The sequence below is a fragment of the Glycine soja genome, chromosome 20 (genome assembly GCF_004193775.1).
Source record: "Glycine soja cultivar W05 chromosome 20, ASM419377v2, whole genome shotgun sequence".
NCBI classification, from domain to species: Eukaryota; Viridiplantae; Streptophyta; class Magnoliopsida; order Fabales; family Fabaceae; genus Glycine; species Glycine soja.
In genome coordinates, this window is record NC_041021.1 from 24,613,579 (window position 1) to 24,635,030 (window position 21,452).

Sequence of the window (21,452 nt, forward strand, 5' to 3'; positions counted from 1 at the left end):
ATTTGTTTAAAGAATCTCAATTTGATTGCTTTAGTTTGGCCTCAACGTCTTTAGTATCAAACACTCTTTTATCAAAGGCTAAATCAGTTCAAAAAGATATTTTTGAACTGGTAATCAATTACTAGACTGTGTAATCGATTACCAGAGAGTTTGTGAAGATATTTTTAACTAACGACACAAAACTATTTGAATTTTGATTATCAATGAAGAGATTTCAAAAAACCTTTGAAAAGTCATGACTCTTCAGAAATATAACTGTGTAATCGATTACCATAATCCTGTAATCGATTAACAGTGAGAAAATTTCAGAAAAGCTTTTTGAAAAGACACATCTCTTCAAACCATTTTAAAAAGGCACAATGGACCTATATATGTGTGTGTTTGACTTCAAAAAGTAGAGAGAGATTTTAAAAAGAGAAATTAATTGTCAAATGCTCTCTAAATAACTATTGGCCAAACACTTGCAAATCAATTGAGTAGTCTTCTAAGATCTTCAATTTGTATTATCATCTTTGAAAGAGAGAAATTCTTCTGTACATTCTAAAAACATTGTTATGATCAAGAGATTGTTCATCTCTTGACTTGTGAGAATCCTGAACACAAGGGAGAGGAATTCCAAGGTGTCTTCAAAAGTTATAAAGAGTTTACAAAGATAGTGAAAAATCTCAAGTGGGTTGCTTGAGGACTGGACTTAGGCACGAGAAGTGGCCGAACTAGGATAAAATGAGTTTGCAATTCTCTCTTCTCTTATCTCAATTATTTTATTGTAGTTTACTCCATCTTGCACATTTAAAAGAACATTATTCAATTGATTGCTTCTCCATCTTCTACATTTTGAGCCTATCATATATCATTTAAAAGGGAGTGAAAATTTGTTAGTGGGAAAATTTTAAAATTTAATTCATCCCCCCTCTTAAGTTATTAAGGCCACTTGTCCAACAACTATTGCTATGAAAAATAGGAGAATGAGAAAGGATGGAAGTAAAGCCATTTAAGAGTGAAGTTGAATAGACCAAAATAAAGATAGTAACGGTTTTTAGCTGCTGCTATATTAAATTAATTATTTCAAAATTTTAAAAATTAAAACCACTAACGTTGTCAACATAAAATTGGAAAAAATGACCAAAACCAAAACCCTTCGAAAACATAAAGGACCTAAACAAGACTTATAAAACTTAATGTACCAAAATGAAAAAACACTAAAACATAATGGACCAAAAATGACATTTAGCATAGTTTGAAATCAATCAATTTAGTCTTTATACTTCAAAAAATAGGTAAAATTAGTCCTTGTGCATTGATGATCGTAGGACTAAATGTAAAGGCAAATATCACATTCAGATGATTAAAACCCTAAGATGATAAAAATCAATTTTATAAATTGAAGAGATTAAAAAAAAAACAAAATCAAATTCAAACCTTAAGTCAGTTAAAATTGAAAAGAGATAAGCACAAATAAGATGCAAGAAATTATATAGGTTATTCTCTATCTTGAGACTATGTCCAATTCTTGGCAAACCAGAGAGTTCCACTAACTTCACACAAGTTGTAAGTATTTTGTCATGACCAGTTTTGCCTCTACAAATCAAGCTCTACCCCAAGCTTTATACAACCTAATATTTTTTGTGTTACCAAGCTACTCCCGTCTCTATAAATCAGAAAAGATTTGTTTTTTGTGTTTTCACAATGACTAACTTTATGATTGTCTTACAGATGGATATACAATTAACATTTAGTCTTTTCTCTTAATATGTTCAAAGTGTTTTGAGAACTTTTCTAATATAGGCCTTCATCTTCAAGTGTTTGTTGTCTCACAACAAGTGGATTTCTTTACTTGAGCTTTGTTTGATGATTATGGCCATTAAAACATTTAATGTTTGTATTAAATATGCATCCTTTCCCATGTAGAGAAACCACTTTGATTGGCTTTCATGTAGAGTACTTCAACAAAAAATCACTTCCCCTTGGTTAAGACAAGTCTGCATAACAAAGTGCGCCTTTTGATGGAGTTAGGCAACTTTTGGATCTTAAGCTTCATTTATTTTTCATAGAATTCGACAGATCCTAAGAGAATGTCTCTACAAAATGAATCTCAGACAAAGAGTATTAAATGAAGTCTTAAATGCCAACTCTTAAATATTGTATCAGATCATGGCTATATTTTGCTACCGTTTGATGCTTCAGACACATATTTGTGAAGCATGTTCTGCTAACGCATAAGACATAACTTTTAACATTTGTATTTATTTGCATCTAATAAAAATAATTAGGAGTCCTGATTCATCTTAAGATACAAATTTATTTTGACTTAACACTAAATATTCAAAAATTAATTCAAAAACATTCATCTCAGAGTTAAAACTTTATCACTCGAAATTCATTGAAACCATTTCCAATCAAATGTTTTAAATGATGCATTAAAATGAACAAGTGTATAATCATATATGAAATAGTTGTGTTGAGCTTTGTTGTCCCATAGTAATCCTACCCAACTTGAGTAGGATTATTTGTGGTCAATATAAAAAAACATAGTTATGTTGTGTCTAATCTTCCTTTTGTATGCTAGAAGGCTAAAACTACACAATGGTGCATTTAAACCATCTAGATTATTTCAAAAGCATTCATCTTAGAGTTAAACTTTATAACTCGAGAGTTATTGAAACCATTTCCAATCAAATGTTTTAAATGATGCATTAAAATGAACAAGTGTATAATCATATACGAAATAGCTGTGTTGAGCTTTGTTATCCCATAGTAATCCTACCTAACTCGAGTAGGATTATTTATGGTCGATATAAAACAAAACATAGTTGTGTTGTGTCTAATCTTCCTTTTGTACACTAGAAGGCTAGAACTACACGATGGTGCATTTAAACCATCTTTTTACAAAGTAACTCTTCAAGCCAAACCTTCATTTGTGGCCACAACAACTCAAAATTCTGTTAAACAAGTGGCCTCAATAACTTAAGAGGGGGGGGGGGGTGAATTAAGTTTTAAAAATTTTCCCTAATCAAATTTTAATTCTCTCTTGAAATAGAATATGCAGACTTAATATGAAGGAAATGAAGAACAAATCAATTGATACTTCTTTAAAATAAGCAAAGCAAAAATAACATGCAATAAATTAAAGAAGTTTAGGGAAGAGAGAAATGCAAACTCAGTTTTATACTGGTTCGGCCATGCCCTGTGCCTACGTCCAGTCCTCAAGTAACCCACTTGAGATTTCCACTAACTTGTAAATTCCTTTTACAAATTCTGAATCACACAGGGATACCCTTCCCTTGTGTTTAGAGATCCTTACAAATCAAGAGACCCACTGTCTCTTGAACAACAATTGTTTGCTTTAAAGTAAGAAGAATATTTCTCTCTTGTAGAGAAGAATGTTACAAGATGAAGATCTTATAAGAACCCTTAATGATATTGCAAGTGTTTGGCCAAAGGCTTTCTTTTGAGAGGATAGGACAATTATAGTTCTGAAAAACTCTGAATAATTTCAAACTCAAGTCACATATTTATAGACCTTTGGTGGCCTTTCAAAAACTTGTGAACAATTGTGACTTTTCAGAGTTATTTTCAAAATTTTCTCACTGGTAATCGATTACAGATATGTGGTAATCGATTACATAATTAATTTTGAGGAGTTATGACTCTTCAGATTTGAATTTCAAAATTTTGTGACTGGTAATCGATTACACAACTGTTGTAATCGATTACAGATTTAAAATTTAAATTCAAAATTTTCTAAAAGTTGTTTAAAATAGTTTTATCTATGGTAATCGATTACAAGCTCTTTGTAATCGATTACACATTCAAAATTCAAATTCAAATGTTTTCTAAAACTGTTTAAAACTTATTTTTTCTTCTAGTAATCGATTACAGCCTCTGGTAATCGATTACCAGAGAGAAAAACATATTTTCAAAAATAGAGTTTTACTTAAAAACTTTTGTAAGATGTTTTGAAGAATTAACCTAAGGTTAAACCTTTGCAGTCTCTTTTAAGGGATTCTTTTAACATACAATGGAGTAATTGTTAATCGTTTCTCTTGAATTCTTGATCTTGACTTTGATCAATCTTGAATAGCTTTCATCTTTTTGGCATCATCAAAAGCTTCATACAACATATGCTTCTACAATCTCCCCCTTTTTGATGATGACAACAATCTGAAAACAAGATAAACGATATACAATTTGTAATGCGTGCACTCATCCTTACTCCCCCTTAAACTTGAAATTTATGGCCTAGTTTTTAGATAAAATCTACCCGTAGTTTCTCTCCTCCTTTGGCAACATCAAAAAGCCAAAAATGAATGGAGAAAAGAACACATCCAGAAAATATTCAGAGCAAGTAGCGTAATTCATCCACAAACTTAATCAACCACAACATAAGTCAAGCAAATTAAAAGTCAAGCAAAGTCTAAAGATCTAAACCAAAGCAAAAGCCAATCAAAGGCTAAATATCCAAACAAAAGCAAACCATAAACTAAATATCCAAGGCAAAAAGCAATCAAAAGCAAAATATCCAAAAGTTAACCAAAGTATCAAGTATCTAAAGCCAAAATACAAGGCGAAATAGTAAAAATGTCCAGAAAATGAATGACGTAGAACATGAGAAAACAACTAAGAATCTGTAGGTGGATCGAAGCAACGCCGGATAAAACTCATATCATCTTCAAGACGTGTGATACGAGAATCCATCGCATCAAAGAGCTCACCAACAAAAGCTATAAGATCTCAGACTTTAGTGAGGACGTCAGTTAAGAGAGAAGAAGAGGTATCCCTTTGCGGTGGTGGAGACCGTCTACGCTCATCGGGAATGGGAGGTGGTAGGTCTTGCTTGTGTACCCACTGACCATCCATGTCTTTCCGATAACCAAAAGATGTAACAACACCAACACCAATAGCAAAAGAGCGTTTAACTTTGACAAAAGGCTCATCATCCAAGGGAGTATTGAAATGCTGAAGAAATAAGGTAACAAGATGGGGATATGGAAGAGCTGCATTGGCCCATAATGCCTTATGCATTCGGTACCGAACAAGATGGGCCCAACCAATCTGGCGACCAGTTTGAAGGTCCCACAACAAGATTAAATCCTCCTCAGAGGCCTGGGCAAGATTAGTGGACCTAGGAAGCAAAATGCGACAAAGAACATAGTGCATGATGCAACACTCAAAAGTAAATGACCCAGCAAGCAATCTGCCGATCATGTCAGCATGGTTATTGAGACCATTTTTCGAGCATTATGACTTGAATAATCAGGTTTCCAGTCATCAACAAGAGTGCCCTAAAAAGGAACACCTTGACTGCTTAGCTTAGTCAATGAATAAAATAAGGACTAATCATCAATAATAGGAATTTAATGCAGCTCAGAATAAATGACTCCATCTTGAATTTTCAAATTATTATAAAAGACTCTAACTAATTTAGGAAAGTAAGGCAATTTCAGAGACATAAATTCAACCAGACCAGAATTTTGAAACACTTGGTAGCAATCAAATGTTTCACCATCAAAGAATTCAATATCTAAGTACTTAGGGTCAAGAAGGATGCGATTGAAGAATTGTGAATAATACCTCTGATGCTGGTCATCGGAAGAAAACAAAGTTTAGGACTAGGGAGATGAAAGAGAAGGAGGAATTGGTGCTGGTGGGTTAGTGGATGGTTCGTGGCGGCGATGGCTTGCAGCGATAGTGGTGGAGGAGGATCCCTTTTATTTCTTCGACGATTATTCCATTAGAGGTTGTTTCAGCTAATTCTGATTGGTGGGCTTTGTAGAGAATTGAAAAATAAGAAGTTTAGGCTTTGTTTGAAGTAATTTGGCCAAGAAAAGAGAAAGTTATGAGGATTTGAAGTTGAGGGGAGGTTGGGCGCCGTTAAGGAGAAGAGAAGAATGAGGGTTCTACGAAAGTGCAGCTTTTATAGGCAGGGATGACCTGTAATTGATTACAACCTCTAGTAATCGATTACAGGCGTATCCTGTAACTGACCAGGCTCTCTGGTAATCGATTACTGTGGCGTCCCTAAATAATGACTGGTTTAATAGTAATAAATTAAATAGCAGAAACCATGGCAAATTTTTTTTCTCTTCTTTTTTCTCACTGTTATTTATTTCACGGTAATTAATTTTAGAAGGAAAATTATCACTATAGAGTCCTGAGTGGCTAGTTCACAACTCTATTCCAATTCATTTCTTTCTGATCACTTATAACCTCCAAACATTTTTTCTTTTTCAGAAAAAAAATACCAACCATCATTTTAGGTCGTCACGTGAGAAATAATAAGGTGCGGTCGGTAAACTCTTTTCAAATAAAGTTCGTTAACATTTCTTTTTCAAATAACAAGATAAAACATAATTGTTTTCATCATCAAAAACTGTCCAAAACATGGTAGTTTGCAAAATAGCACAGTGACATCTAGAGCAAAGGTAACAACTGTGGTGGCTTCAGCCACAATATATATACAATCATCAAAATTTCTATACAAGAGGTCTACCCACCCAAAAATCAAAAGAGTAAACCTAGCAGTCTGAACTAGATACACCCACCCACAAAAGTATGTATGCTTAATCTAAGGAGCCGTCTGCTATGATGAAGAGTCGTCACTATTCATTGTCCCTCCAGGGCCACTCTCCTCTGTAGAGTCTGCCTCAGATGCTGGCATAATATCCTCTGGAGAATCAACATCAAGGAGTGGGTCCTCATCATCCTCTGGTAAGTCAAGGGCATCCATAGCAGGTTCAGGAGATAACTCCTTTGGGTCCTCTTCAAGATCCTCTTCAGAGGATGACACCTCTATCAATTGAACATGCTCAGCTAGTCGATATGGAGTAGGCGTAGGTAGTATCCACTCCACAGGCGTGCGGGTTGCTCCGGATGTACTAGCGAAGTAGCAGTGAGTCGAACTGTTCCACGGAATCGGCACCTCTCATTGCCTTCGAGGGTCTCCCAAACACCCTCTAGGCACTCCATCATGACGCGATCATGGATCAACTGTGCTGCCATCGCGATCTACAAGAGATAAAAGAAAGGGGGTAGACTCATTCACAAGAAATCTAACTACACAGGTAACAATACAATGCGTCCCATAACGGCTACGCACAGTCAAAAGGTCTTTTTCAAGAGATTTCCTCTCGGGTAATCGATTACCAAAGTATGTAATCGATTACCAGTGCCCAAAAATGAATTACAACAGCCATTGCACATTGGAACTTAAAATTTACACTGTGTAATCGATTACACATAAATGGTAATCGATTACCAGCAGCATATAACACTGTGTAATCGATTACATACAAATGGTAATCGATTACCAGCAGCTACTGAATGTTCTGTTTCAATTTTTAAACCCTGTAATCGATTACACAATGTCTTGTAATCGATTACCAGAGGGAATTTTCAAATAAAAACACAAGATAGATAGCTGGCCAGTTGCCACACAAGCCTCCTTGCTTCGTGGACTTTTGTTTCTTTATTGGTTGACTGCCAGGAGCTCGCCTGCGGAGGTACGTCACAGGTTCTCACTGGCTGACTATGCCCGGGTTGGGTCGGGATTGGCCAAGCTTGGTTTTGGGCAATAGCACCCCACCTGACGTCCCCTAGGTCTCCTGACCCCCGCGACATATCCTCAAGTACTACTCTGTGGTCAACTAATAAAAGTTGGAAGACTGACTCTTCCACGCTTTCTCACATAGGGCTTATTGGGTTATGGGGCACCTGTCATATGTGGTACTAGGAGGCGATCGGGCGATGGCGCAAAACAAATATCCCATTTCCACAAGCTCAGGCATAAGCACACCATCCCCAGTTGCCCACCTTTAAATTGAGCTCACGTACACGTACGTAGCCCTTCTCCTCGTTCCTCTCAGCACCGGTGATGTGCCATCATTTTCTTCTATTTTCTAAACCCTTTTTGCACCATTTTAATTATTGATTGGTCTTAACTGTCAATTAATTAGGCAGTTTTATTATTTGGGCTCATTTAGCTAATTTGATGTTTTTAATCTAATTTCAGGAATTAATGAAACATTGGGCTTAATCCGGATTTTAGTTGTGGACTTGAAGACGGCAAATAAAGTAGAGCTTACCTTAGTTAATATCTAATTAGGAAATCTCGCAATTTTATTTTATGTTGTTCAGTGTTTATTTCGTTTTGGGCCAGAGTATTGTAATAGGGCCCAGTGACTTTGAGTGACTCTTTTTAAATAGCTGCCTTGGGATTCGCGCAAGGCATTCTATTCTGTTATGCTATTCATTATTCAGAGCTTTGTTTTAGGGTTTTCGTTTTTCTGTTTTGATGCTTCTGAGTTCGTAATGCAATTTTACGTTTTCTGCTTCTAATTACAATTTCGTTCTTGCTTCTTCTTCTACTCTCATTTACGTTTATGTTCCATTTTACATTTCTGTTCGTTTACGTTTCTGTTCATTTACGTTTCCGTTCATTTACGTTTCTGCTTCATGTTTCAATTGCGTTTTCTGTTTGAATCCATGGAAGGCTAGATTTTCTGGTGTTGTTTCCTTTTGAGGATGAAGCCCAACTCTCTTTGAGGTTTCGCTTGTAATGTGGTTTCCTGGCAGTTCTCCCTTCACCAGTATCCCAAATTCGTGAATATTAATTAGTGCACGCGTCGTGTTCGATTAATTGCCTCTGAGCCTAACTTGCGTTCATGCTTAATGGACGAAGGGCTAACTGGTGTATGTGGTGCCTAATCACGTATTGAAAACCCTAAGTTGATTTTCGCTTAGTAAATTGAAATAGGGTTGGATTAAGTGGTTGACTGTTAGGGACGAATTCTCCATAACCAAGGATAAGAGAATGGCTTCTGAATCAGAGGAAACAACCCGTTTTTAATATTAGTAGTTTCGTATTCCAGTTTACTTGTTCTGCTCTTTAATCACAAAACAAACAAACCCCCCCCAATCGTTACTGTTACTGCAAGTATATTATGAACATTTGGTTTGTCACTGCTCATTGGGAAACGACCTAGGATCACTTCCTAGTTACTGCATTTTGATGTTTATTTGATTCGGGTACGACCTCGATCAACCGGGTCCCCATCAACCCCTCCAAGCCTTCACAATGTCAAATCAATTCAATTCCATTTGACATGAAACTACCTTGGAAAAAAAAAATAGAGTGGAGGCAGAAATCTCCATTGTCCAAAAAAAGCGATTCTGTCAAAAGTTTTTTATTTTTCAAGTTTTATTCACTTATTTTTCTTAACCTACCATTTTTAGCTTTCATAGTTAGACTTTGAAGTTTTGCCTGAAATTTTTTGTGCTATCTTCTCATCATTTTATAGGGTTGCTCACAAAATTTCAAGTCATTTGGATATCATTTGAGGGTAGCTGTAGTTCAAACCTGCACCTTTATTTACATGACAAGGCAACTAGTTGTGTGCATGCTGAATGTAGTGTATGACTAGAGGCAATCCATCTGACTTACAACCATTTGATCCTGAGATAGATAGGACATTTCATAGATTAGTTAGGCATCATTTTATACCTTTTGATCATTCTGAGCATTCCATAACTGGTGAATCTGTGCATTCTGTTATTGGTGATTTTGAACATCCTGATCTTGAGCATTATAATTTTGAGCATTCTGATTCTGAGCATTCTGATTTTGCACATTCTGAGAACATGGCACAACCTCCACCTCGTGAGAGGACTCTAAGGGAAATGGCTGCACCTGATTTCACCTACGAAAGCTTGTGCATCCAATACCCTGATGAGGATGTCCCATATGTTCTTAAAACTAGACTGATTCATTTGCTTCCAAAGTTTCATGGCCTTGCAGGTGAAGACCCGCACAAACATTTGAAAGAATTTCACATTGTCTGCTCCACCATGAAACCCCCAGATGTCCAAGAGGATCACATATTTCTGAAGGCTTTTCCTCATTCATTAGAGGGAGTGGCAAAGGACTGGTTGTATTACCTTGCTCCAAGGTCCATCACGAGCTGGGATGACCTTAAGAGAGTATTCTTAGAGAAATTTTTCCCTGCTTCCAGGACCACAGCCATCAGGAAGGGTATCTCAGGTATTAGACAACTCAGTGGAGAGAGCCTGTATGAGTACTAGGAGAGATTTAAGAAACTATGTGCCAGTTGCCCCCACCATCAGATTTCAGAACAGCTTCTTCTCCAATATTTTTATGAAGGACTCAGTAATATGGAGAGAAGTATGATAGATGCTGCCAGTGGTGGAGCCCTTGGAGACATGACTCCTGCTGAAGCCAGAAATTTAATTGAGAAGATGGCCTCCAACTCCCAGCAGTTTAGCGCCAGAAATGATGCCATAGTCATTAGAGGAGTGCATGAGGTAGCTACAAACCCATCTGCATCATCTGAAACTAAGAAGCTTGAAGGAAAACTGGATGCATTGGTTAACTTGGTAACCCAGCTGGCCTTGAATCAGAAATTTGTACCTGTCGCAAGGGTTTGTGGTTTGTGCTCCTCTGCTGACCACCATACAGACCTTTGCCCTTCCATGCAGCAACCTGGAGCAATTGAGCAGCCTGAAGCTTATGCTGCAAATATTTACAATAGACCTCCTCAACCTCAGCAGCAAAATCAACCACAGCAGAGCAATTATGACCTTTCCAGCAACAGAGACAACCCTGGATGGAGGAATCACCCTAACCTCAGATGGTCCAGCCCTCAGCAACAACAACAGCAGCCTGCTCCTTCCTTCCAAAATGCTGCTGGCCCAAGCAGACCATACATTCCTCCACCAATCCAACAACAGCAACAACCCCAGAAACAACCAACAGTTGAGGCCCCTCCATAACCTTCCCTCGAAGAACTTGTGAGGCAAATGACTATGCAGAACATGCAGTTTCAGCAAGAGACCAGAGCCTCCATTCAGAGCTTAAACAATCAGATGGGACAATTGGCTACCCAATTGAATCAACAACAGTCCCAGAATTCTGACAAGCTGCCTTCTCAAGCTGTCCAAAATCCCAAAAATGTCAGTGCCATTTCATTGAGGTCGGGAAAGCAATGTCAAGGACCTCAACCCGTAGCACCTTCCTCATCTGCAAATGAACCTGCCAAACTTAACTCTATTCCAGAAAAAGGTGATGACAAAAATTTACCTAACAATTTCTGTGCAGGTGAATCTTCTTCCACAGGTAATTCTGATTTGTAGAAGCAGCACATTCCCCCTCTTCCATTCCCTCCAAGAGCAGTTTCCAACAAAAAAATGGAAGAGGCAGAGAAAGAGATCTTGGAAATGTTTAGAAAGGTAGAGGTAAACATACCTCTGTTGGATGCAATAAAGCAAATTCCAAGATATGCCAAATTCTTGAAGGAGCTGTGCACTAATAAGTGGAAGCTTAAAGGAAGTGAATGGATTAGCATGGGCAGAAATGTCTCCGCATTGATTGGTAAATCTGTTCCTCAAATTCCTGAAAAATGCAAAGATCCAGGTACATTCATCATACCTTGTATCATAGGGAATAGTAAGTTTGACAATGCCATGCTAGATTTAGGAGCTTCTGTTAGTGTTATGCCTCTGTCTATTTTTAATTCTCTATCTCTAGGCCCCTTGCAGTCAACTGATGTGGTAATTCATTTAGCTAATAGAAGTGTTGCCTACCCTGTTGGTTTCATAGAAGATGTCTTAGTTAGAGTTGGTGAACTGATTTTCCCTGTTGATTTTTATATTTTGAATATGGAAGATGAATTTTCTCAAGGATCAGTTCCCATCATTCTAGGCAGACCCTTTATGAAAACTGCTAGAACTAAGATAGATGTTTATGCAGGCACACTGTCCATGGAGTTTGGTGATATAACTGTTCATTTTAATATTCTGGATGCTATGAAATACCCATCTGAAGATCTTTCTGTATTTCGTGCTGAAATAATTGACCATGTTGTTGATGAATACATGACTGATCTTTATTCTAATCTGCATGCCTCTCACTCTTCATGCATTGAGTCTGAAATTGTACTTGATCATATGTCTGAATTTGATGCTGAGAGTGAATCTGAGAGTGATATTGATTGCATGCCTGGTGGTGGTGTTTTACCTCTTGAGATTGATTTTATAGAGTCAGATAGGACTAACCATGTTTCAGGAAGTACACATACCTCTGACTTTCTTTATGAGGTAAAGGCTGAGAAACCATCCCCTTCCATCACTGTCCAGCCGACCACACCAGAATTGAAGCCTCTGCCATCAAATTTAAAATACGCTTACTTGGATGATAGCAAGAGTTTTCCAGTGATTATATCTGCCTCCCTTGCTGATGAGCAAGAGGAGAAGTTGTTGTCAGTTCTCAAGAAGCATAAGAAGGCTATAGGCTGGACCCTAGCAGACATTCCTGGTATTAGCCCATCCACATGTATGCATCGAATAAATTTAGAGGATGGAGCTAAACCGGTAAGACAACCATAGAGAAGACTCAACCCGGTGATTCTTGATGTAGTGAAGAAGGAGATAACCAAGCTTTTGCAAGCTGGAATCATTTATCCTATCTCCGATAGCCAATGGGTGAGTCCCGTCCAGGTAGTCCCGAAGAAGACTGGCCTCACAGTGATCAGAAATGAGAAGGAGGAGCTGATTCCTACTCGGGTGCAGAACAGTTGGAGAGTCTGCATTGACTATAAGAGGCTGAACCAGGTTACCAAAAAGGACCATTTTCCCCTGCCATTCATTGACCAGATGCTTGAACGCCTGGCAGGTAAATCCCACTACTGTTTCCTTGATGGTTTTTCTGGTTATATGCAAATTACTATTGCTCCTGAGGATCAGGAAAAGACCACATTCACCTGCCCCTTCGGCACTTTTGCTTATAGGAGGATGCCTTTCGGCCTGTGCAATGCCCCTGGTACCTTCCAGCGGTGCATGATTAGTATTTTCAGTGATTTTTTAGAAAATTGCATAGAGGTGTTTATGGATGATTTCACTGTATATGGATCCTCTTTTGATGGTTGTTTGAATAGTTTGGAAAAAGTTTTGAATAGATGCATTGAAACTAACCTTGTTCTAAATTTTGAAAAATGTCATTTTATGGTTGAGCAAGGTATAGTTTTAGGCCACATTATTTCCAATAAGGGTATTGAAGTAGATCCTGCAAAAATTTCTGTTATTTCACAATTGCCTTACCCCTCTTGTGTGCGAGAGGTGCGATCTTTTCTTGGTCATGCAGGATTCTACAGGCACTTTATAAGGGATTTTAGCAAAGTAGCCCTTCCACTGTCCAACTTGTTGCAAAAGGAGGTGGAGTTTGACTTTAATGACAGATGCAAAGAGGCTTTTGATTGCCTCAAAAGAGCGTTGAATACCACCCCCATCATCCAGGCACCCGATTGGACAGCCCCTTTTGAGCTTATGTGTAATGCATCAAATTATGCATTGGGGGCTGTCCTTGCTCAGAAAATTGATAAATTGCCCAGGGTGATATATTATGCTTCTAGGACTTTAGATGCTGCCCAAGCAAATTATACTACTACTGAGAAAAAGCTTCTAGCCATAGTTTTTGCTCTTGAAAAATTTCGATCTTATTTGCTTGGTACTCGCATTATTGTTTATACTGGCCATGCAGCTCTAAAGTACTTGTTGAAGAAGGCTGATTCTAAGCCTAGGTTGATCCGATGGATGCTCTGGCTCCAAGAGTTTGACTTGGAGATCCGTGATAGGAGCGGAGCACAAAATCTAGTTGCTGATCATTTGAGTCGGATCGAACGTGTCTCTGATGCAGATTCACCTATTCGGGATGATTTCCCGAATGATCATTTGTATATATTGTATAGTATTTCTGACTCTCTTTCTACTCCCTGGTTTGCTAACATTGTCAATTATTTAGTTGCCTCTGTTTTTCCTCCCTTAGCATCTAAGGCCCAAAAAGATAAAATTAAAAGTGATGCTAAGCATTTTATTTGGGATGACCCCTACTTGTGGAAATTGTGCAGTGATCAGGTCATTAGACGGTGCATTCCAGATCATGAGACTGACTCAGTGCTGTAGTTCTGTCATTCTTCAGCACCGGGAGGTCATCTAGGTGTTCAAAGGACAGCTCGCAAAGTGCTTGATTGTGGTTTTTATTGGCCCACCATCTTTAAAGATGCGTGGAAGATCTGCAGCACTTGTGAGCAGTGTCAGAGAGCAGGAAATACACTTACATGGCGACAACAAATGCCTCAGCAACCTATGCTATTCTGTGAGGTGTTTGATGTCTGGGGTATAGATTTCATGGGTCCTTTTCCTGTCTCTTTTGGTTATGTTTACATTCTCCTTGCAGTTGACTATGTTTCAAAATGGGTGGAAGCCAAGCCCACTAGAACTAATGATGCTAAAGTTGTCGCGGACTTTGTCAGGTCTAATCTATTTTGCAGGTTTGGAGTACCTAAAGCAATTGCTAGTGATCAAGGAACCCATTTTTGCAACAGGACAATGCATGCCCTGCTTAAAAAGTACAGGGTGGTACACAGGGTATCCACCACATACCACCCCCAGACTAATGGACAGGCATAAATTTCTAACAGGAAAATCAAGAGAATTCTAGAGAAGATTGTGCAGCAAAGCAGGAAAGATTGGAGTACCAGGCTTGACGATGCTCTCTGGGCACATCGGACTGCCTACAAAGCACCCATAGGAATGTCTCCTTATTGGGTTGTCTTTGGAAAGGCATGTCATCTTCCAGTGGAAATTGAGCACAAAGCATACTGGGCAGTGAAGACTTGCAACTTCTCTATGGATCAAGCTGGCGAGGAAAGGAAGTTGCAACTGAGTGAGTTAGATGAAATCCGCCTAGAAGCCTACGAGAATGCCAAGTTCTACAAAGAAAAGACCAAGAAGTTCCATGATAGTATGATAGTTAAAAAAGACTTTGTGGTTGGGCAAAAAGTGTTATTGTATAATTCTAGGCTTGGACTCATGAGTGGTAAGTTGAGGTCTAAGTGGATTGGTCCTTTTGTTGTTACTAATGTTTTTCCTTATGGTACAGTTGAGATCAAAAGCGACTCCACAAACAAGAGCTTCAAGGTCAACGGACATCGACTTAAGCCATTCCTCACGAACCCTTCTTTAGTGGACGTAGTGGTGGAAGAGACTTCCTTACTCCACCCTACTCTTCCTCCACCATGACTTAGGGAGTTTTTCTTTTCCTATCTCCTTCTTTGCTTTTATTACACTTGTCCGATTCTCTTTGATGATTTAATTGTTTTTAATCTTTTAATTGTGCTACATTGAGGACAATGTGTTGTTTAAGTATGGGGGGAGGGGAGTGTTCTTTGGTTTTGCTAGTTTTGTTGGTTTTGTTAGTTGTGTTAATTTGTTAATGTTGTTAGTTTCGTCGGATTTTCAGTTTAATATTTTGGGTCAATTTTGTGTGCACGTACGAATTTGCATGTTTTTCTTTGAATTATAGGATATGTTCAAGAAATGGGTAATTGTTTTGAAAATAAAAGTTCTTGACATTTTGTGACTTGAAATCCTTGATTCTTCTCTACATGTCATGATAGTTTTGAAAGCTCAATTTGAAAGTGATGAGTTTACCTTTGTGAGAATTTGAGCCATCCATCATCATAATCATTTGGTGTGTTTTTCCCCATTGATTGCTTGCACAATATCCTTGGCTTGATTCTTGTTGATGCATCCTAATTCACATGCATATTTGGAAATGATTGAGGCAATTTTGTTCTTATAAGCTTCTAGTCAAATGGACTTACCTTGAATTAATTCCTTTGATAGCCCTTTTGAGCCTTGTTTCCCTTTCCTTGTTTTGAAGCTCACTACAAGCCTTAACTGAAAAACCATGATATCACCATATCCTTAAGGAATTTTGGAGCTTTGGAATTGTTTTGGGAATAAGTGTGGGGGTTTTTGTTTCATTGGACAACTTGTTTTGTTGGCTATGCTTCATGATGTATTTTGGGCCATACTTGATGTACATTGTATATTGGTTAAATGTTGGACATGCTGAATGAAATGTTGTTTCTCAAAGGCTATAGAATAAAAAAAAAATATTCGAAAAAAAAAAATTCGAAAAAAGAAAAAGAAAAGCAATAAAGTTGAGTGAATAAGATCTTGAATGGCACAAGAATGATGAAACTCTTGGTTCTACTCTTCATGTTTAATTTTTATCTTTACTTCTTTTTATTTTCTTATTTTTTTCTTAATATGCACTTATTCCCCTTTGCTCCTCTATTCCTTTGGGATTTAGCCACTTATTCCATATTTCTCCATACCGTGTCCTTGGCCCCATTACAACCTTAAAAGACCTTTTGATCCTCATGTGCTTGTGTTTGTGGGTTGATTGTCAATTTTAGAATCTTGCCAAGTCTATGTTGTGTTTGCTTTCATGGGTGCTTTGAGGGTAAATAGTAGCCTAGACACTTGAGAGATAGAGTGTATATCTTGTGAGGCTTTATCACTTTTCATTCTTGAGCTGATTAACTATTTTGCCATGATTGGGTTGCTTGGATGATTTTCATGAATGTCTTGACTTTTTGGATTTCCTTATGTTAGATGTTACCCATTCCTTTCATTCCTTGATGTTCATTGAGAAATATATGAATGTGTTTGTTTGTCTCTCTTTGATATCCTTGGATTTTGTTCTTTGTTTCATTTTTCCCAGGAGTGCAAAAGGCTAAGTATGGGGGGTTTTGATGTGCCATCATTTTCTTCTATTTTCTAAACCCTTTTTGCACCATTTTAATTATTGATTGGTCTTAACTGTCAATTAATTAGGCAGTTTTATTATTTGGGCTCATTTAGCTAATTTGATGTTTTTAATCTAATTTCAGGAATTAATGAAACATTGGGCTTAATCCGGATTTTAGTTGTGGACTTGAAGAGGGAAAATAAAGCAGAGCTTACCTTAGTTAATATCTAATTAGGAAATTTCGCAATTTTATTTTATGTTGTTCAGTGTTTATTTCGTTTTGGGCCAGAGTATTGTAATAGGGCCCAGTGACTTTGAGTGACTCTTTTTAAATAGCTGCCTTGGGATTCGTGCAAGGCATTCTATTCTGTTATGCTATTCATTATTCAGAGCTTTGTTTTAGGGTTTTCGTTTTTCTGTTTTGATGCTTCTGAGTTCGTAATGCAATTTTACGTTTTCTGCTTCTAATTACAATTTCGTTCTTGCTTCTTCTTCTACTCTCATTTACGTTTCTGTTCCATTTTACATTTCTGTTCGTTTACGTTTCTGTTCATTTACGTTTCCGTTCATTTACGTTTCTGCTTCATGTTTCAATTGTGTTTTCTGTTTGAATCCATGGAAGGCTAGATTTTCTGGTGTTGTTTCCTTTTGAGGACGAAGCCCAACTCTCTTTGAGGTTTCGCTTGTAATGTGGTTTCCTGGCAGTTCTCCCTTCACCAGTATCCCAAATTCGTGAATATTAATCAGTGCACGCTTCGTGTTCGATTAATTGCCTCTGAGCCTAACTTGCGTTCATGCTTAATGGACGAAGGGCTAACTGGTGTATGTGGTGCCTAATCACGTATTGACAACCCTAGGTTGATTTTCGCTTAGTAAATTGAAATAGGGTTGGATTAAGTGGTTGACTGTTAGGGACGAATTCTCCATAACCCAGGATAAGAGAATGGCTTCTGAATCAGAGGAAACAACCCATTTTTAATATTAGTAGTTTCGTATTCCAGTTTACTTGTTATGCTCTTTAATCACAAAACAAACAAACCCCCCCCCCCCAATCATTACTGTTACTGCAAGTATATTATGAACATTTGGTTTGTCACTGCTCGTTGGGAAACGACCTAGGATCACTTCCTAGTTACTGCATTTTCATGTTTATTTGATTCGGGTACGGCCTCGATCAACCGGGTTCCCATCAACCCCTCCAAGCCTTCACAATGTCAAATCAATTCAATTCCATTTGACATGAAACTACCTTGGAAAAAAAAAATAGAGTGGAGGCAGAAATCTTTTCACAAGATTCATTCGAATTCCACAGAGTTTTTCCTACCAACATACCTTAGTAAAGTCCTCATCCCCGATTCGTTAACCATTGGATCGCCTTGAAAATTTAACTGGGGGTTCCTGATGTGCCATCATTTTCTTCTATTTTCTAAACCCCTTTTGCTCCATTTTAATTACTGATCGGTCTTAATTGTCAATTAATTAGGCAGTTTTATTAATTGGGCACATTTAGCTAATTTGATGTTTTTAATCTAATTTTAGGAATTAATGAAACATTGGGCTTAATCTGGATTTTGGTTGTGGACTTGAAGAGGGCAAATAAAGCAGCGGTTACCTTAGTTAAATTCTAATTAGGAAATTTTGCAATTTTATTTTATGTGGTTTAGTGTTTATTTCGTTTTGGGCCAGAGTATTGTAATAGGGCCTAGTGACTTTGAGTGACTCTTTTTAAATAGTAGCCTTGGGATTCGTGCAAGGCATTCTGTTATGCCATTCATTATTCAGAGCTTTGTTTAGGGTTTTAAGTTCTTTCTATTCTAATGCTACTGTTTCCGTTCTTAATGCAATTTTTGATTTCTTGCTTCTAATTACAATTTCGTTCTTGTTTCTTCTTCTACTTTCATTTACGTTTCTGTTTTCATTTTCGTTTTTGTCTCATTTACGTTTCTGTTCATCTACGTTTCTGTTTCTTTACGTTTCTGCTTCATGTTTCATTTATGTTTTCTGTTTGAATCTATGGAAGGCTAAATATTCTGGTGTTGTTTCCTTCTGAGGACGAAGCCCAACTCTCTTTGAGGTTTCGTTTATAATGTGAATCCCTGGCAGTTTCCCCTTCACCAGTTAACCCAAATTCGTGAACATTAATCAGTGCACGCTTCGTGTTCGATTAATTGCCTCTGAGCCTAACTTGCGTTCATGCTTAATGGACGAAGGGCTAACTGGTGTATGTGGTGCCTAATCACGTATTGACAACCCTAGGTTGATTTTCGCTTAGTAAATTGAAATAGGGTTGGATTAAGTGGTTGACTGTTAGGGACGAATTCTCCATAACCCAGGATAAGAGAATGACTTCTGAATCAGAGGAAACAACCCATTTTTAATATCATTAAGTTCGTATTCCAGTTTACTTGTTTTGCTCCTTAAATCACAAAACAAACAACCCCCCCCCCCCAATCGTTACTGTTACTGCAAGTATATTATGAACATTTGGTTTATCATTGCTCGTTGGGAAACGACCTAGGATCCCTTCCTAGTTACTGCATTTTCATGTTTATTTGATTCGGGTACGGCCTCGATCAAATTTGGCGCCGTTGCCGGGGAGCAGTGTCCAAAGGTTCATAATAGCTAGCTCCCCTTCTTAAAATAACTGAGGCCATTTGTCCAACATCCTATTCTTGATAACTCACTTCTCTCTAAAAAGACAAACTTTCCGGAATGATAAAATGAGGTCACATGAACGTCTTGAAAACACAGTCAATCAAATGCTTTTTTTTTCTTTTTCTTTTTGAAACTTATTTGTTTTGAACTTTACTCGTTGTTTTACGGCACCCCCACCAACATGCAAGACGAGTAATTTCTGATTGAACGGTCTTGGAAGTCAGCACTCAGGAGCGCATGTCGCTCGAGCAAACAAACCAATGGCTTGCACCCACATTCCAGTGGAAGTTGAATAAGCAAAGATGCGTTTGTGAGAGGATGAGGGACAAAGATATCAAATTTATCCATTTTATTTAGCATTGTAACTGTGGTTTACAATAATGGTATAAACTTGAAAATCCTGATGAGTCATTAGAGACATCTAACAACAGCTTTCAAAATTGCCCCATGTGTGGCATCTCTTGCCAATGTTAGGATTTACACGCAATCCTCCTCAAATTTCAGCCAGCCCGCATCAATTAGACCTTGCACCTTACGCTTCAGGGCCCTACAATGCTCAATGGAATGTCCTGGGGCTCTCCATGACAAGCACATGTTGCGTTCGAGTCGTATTCTCGGAGAAATGGAGATTGATGAACCTTGGCTGGGGTTATGGCTACCATTGAATTATCAAGTAGATATGGGAGCAAGTCAGCATAGGACACCGGAATTGGGGTGAATTCTACAGGCTTTTTTGCTGCAAAATTCATTTCTTGGTTGGTGTTTTGGTTTGTTCTAAAGGTGGTGTTCGTCATTGGAAGTGCGGTAGACAGGCTTTGTGGTTGATTTAGGGATGGCCGTTGTGGATAACTGGGTGGTGGGTAAAGAGAAGGTTTGTTATTGGCTGAGTAATGACATTGTTGGGTTGGTGGGAAACTTGGCTGTATAGGAATGGCAGTCACAGCATGGGCTTCTCCCTCATTCTCACCCTCTTCATTTGCCCTTGTTTTTTTTTTGGCATTGATCAAAGCATGATGATCAGATTTGCCTCTTTTTAGACCCACTTTGATCCTTTCGTCGGTGAAGACCATATCATCAAAGCTTGAAGGTGTGTAGCCCACCATCTTTTCATAGTAGAATACTGGTAATGTGTCTACTATCATTGTCATCATTTTTTTCTCCGTCATTGAGGTGCTACTTGAGCTGCCAGGTCTCTCCACCTTTGGGCGTATTCTTTTGAAAGATTCGTGCCCCCTTTTTGCACATGTTCTGTAGTTGCATCCTATCCGAAGACATTATACTGACACTGCCTAACGAAGGCAACCACTAGGTCCTTCCAAGAATGGACTCGGGAAGGTTCCAAGTTAGTGTACCAGGTAACAGCTACCCCAGTAAGACTTTCTTGGAAGGAATGTATCAGCAATTCCTCATCTTTTGCGTATGCCCCCATCTTCCGATAATACATCTTTAGATGGTTCTTGGGGCAAGTAGTCCCCTTGTACTTGTCAAAGTCCAGCACCTTGAACTTGGGAGGGGTGATGATATTGGGTACTAGGAACAACTCTTCTAGGTTAGCAAAGGCATAATCTTCACCTCCTTCAATGGCCCTGAGCCTTTCCTCTAGATGATCCAACTTTCCCATTTCTGCCATAGCATGAGGGTTTTTACTTGTTGTGGAATGCAAGAGGTGTAGCTGAGGATGATACTGAGGGCCCTCCAAAGGGTTTTGTAAGGGTATACCACCAACTGCTTGCCCTTCAGTGGCATATCCGAGGCAAGGCTCGAAGTCAGCTAGATTGTGTTGGGGAATTTCATGTGTCTCCCCCACGGTTTAAGAGACATGTGCATGATCAGTTTGGGGTTGCTGGCTCTCAATGGGTATAGGAGTGGAGTTATTGACATCCTCATTGGGAGTGTACGCCACATTGGGTGGTGTAAAGTTGGGAGGCAGGCCATATGGCGGGAAGGCGTGCTTGTTTTGATTTTGCACATCATGGGGGCCGTCCCTACTTCCCAAATCTTTGCCTACCATATCTAACGTTGGATGATTCATTTGGTTGAGGCCAAATGGGGGCATCGGGTTCACCTTAGCAATAGTGTTGGAAGTAACAGGGACATTGACAACCCTAAATGTGTTTGGCAGTAGACGAAGCAACGATGTAACACGATCCATCTTTTGCCCCAATTTTTTGCAAGATGGTTACTTCCATAC